Here is a 1,517-nt window from a genome sequence, read left to right on the forward strand (position 1 = left end):
GGACTAAAGGACACCCTTTAGTCCCGGTTCGTGTCTCAAACCGGGACTAAAGGTGTAATCATTAGTCCCGGTTTGAGATACGAACCGGGACTAAGGGCATCGCACCCTTTAGTCCTGGTTCGTGTCTTAAACCGGGACTAAAAGGCTCATTTGAACCGGGACCAATGCCTTTGGCCGCACGAACCAGGACCAATGCTCACATTAGTCCCGGTTCGTGACTGAACCGGGACTAATGGGCTTATCTGGCCCGAACGAAAGCCTTGTTTTCTACTAGTGAAGATGGAGTATTGGGAAGGGCCTTATAGGTCTCAAATCTGAAATCTCATCAACCAAGACATATGGTGAGTGGAGGAATGTATCTCGTACTTTATAAAACTACTCAAATTAAATAGATGCATTAATTGGATTAATTATGGTGCATGCATGTTTGACCACTAGATGAGTAGGAACATTACATGCATTGGTGTGCTCCTTTTTAATATTTGCATGCAAAGATTAATTGCCCCTTGAAATCTTAAAATGAGATGGAGATGAGCCCTTCAAATTGAAAAAAACAAAAAAATTGAGATAAGCCTTATAAACAGGAAAGAAGGGAGTAGATCACTGTCCTTGCCCCTACAGCCGCATGCATGGTGTGGAGCTCTATAAATTAGAGAGTGTGTGGTACTTCGTCCGTTCCTAAATACTCCCTTCGTCGCTGTTTCGGACGGAGGAAGTATAAGTCTTTTTAGAGATCCCAATATGAACTACATACGGAGCAAAATAAATGAATCTACACTCTAAAATATATCTACATACATTTGTATGTAGTCTTCATTGAAATCTCTAAAAAGGCTTATATTTACAAACGGAGGGAGTAGAATCTAAAAACCTAGAGCATTACATTTTCAGGGATGCATCTACCTGTCTGCCTCGGATCCATCCACTCAGTGGGCGGCCGCTGCCACATCTGCTCGGATCCGGCTGCTCGTTGGAGATCCGCAGCAGGAGATCAAGGAGGGGGACAAGGTGGTTGCACCTGGAGGTCGCCGTGCTGCTCCTGGTGATGGTGCTCACCCTCGGCCTCCGGGCCCTGCTGCTGGTTGTGCTACGGCTACTCCTCCCCCGGCATCACAGACCATCAGATCGAAGTGGCATGGCCTGAGCACCTAGTTCATCTCATTGCGGCGCAGCGCGGCGAGCATCCCTGTGACGGCCAGATACAGATGTATGCGGTAGGGCACCACGGTGGGATCTCCTCGGCAGCATCACGGTGAGATCCCGCTCGACGGAAACGAGCGAGCTCTTGGAAGTTTTTTCTTTGGAAATGGAGGCAAGCTCCTGGAAGTTGGCGGCGGCACAACAATTGCTTAGACGTTAGCGGGTGGTGAGATGTGATGTTGGTCATAGTCCACGGCAGCGCGGGCTCTTGGTGGCCACGGCGGTGCGGCCGGATTGTACTGTCAAGATGGCACGGTGAGGTCGTACGCTAGCCATTGCTCTATGGCCATTCCTGCCCTGCTAAAATCACATCAATT

General features: G+C 48.8%; 1 pseudogene; it reads left to right on the forward strand.

Annotated features, from left to right (window-relative positions):
- Positions 1 to 1,152, forward strand: part of LOC119357523 — a 27,306-nt pseudogene extending 26,154 nt beyond the window's left edge.
- Positions 1,153 to 1,517: the final 365 nt, after the last annotated feature.

Source organism: Triticum dicoccoides, chromosome 2A (genome assembly GCF_002162155.2).
Source record: "Triticum dicoccoides isolate Atlit2015 ecotype Zavitan chromosome 2A, WEW_v2.0, whole genome shotgun sequence".
In the NCBI taxonomy this organism is placed as follows: domain Eukaryota; kingdom Viridiplantae; phylum Streptophyta; class Magnoliopsida; order Poales; family Poaceae; genus Triticum; species Triticum dicoccoides.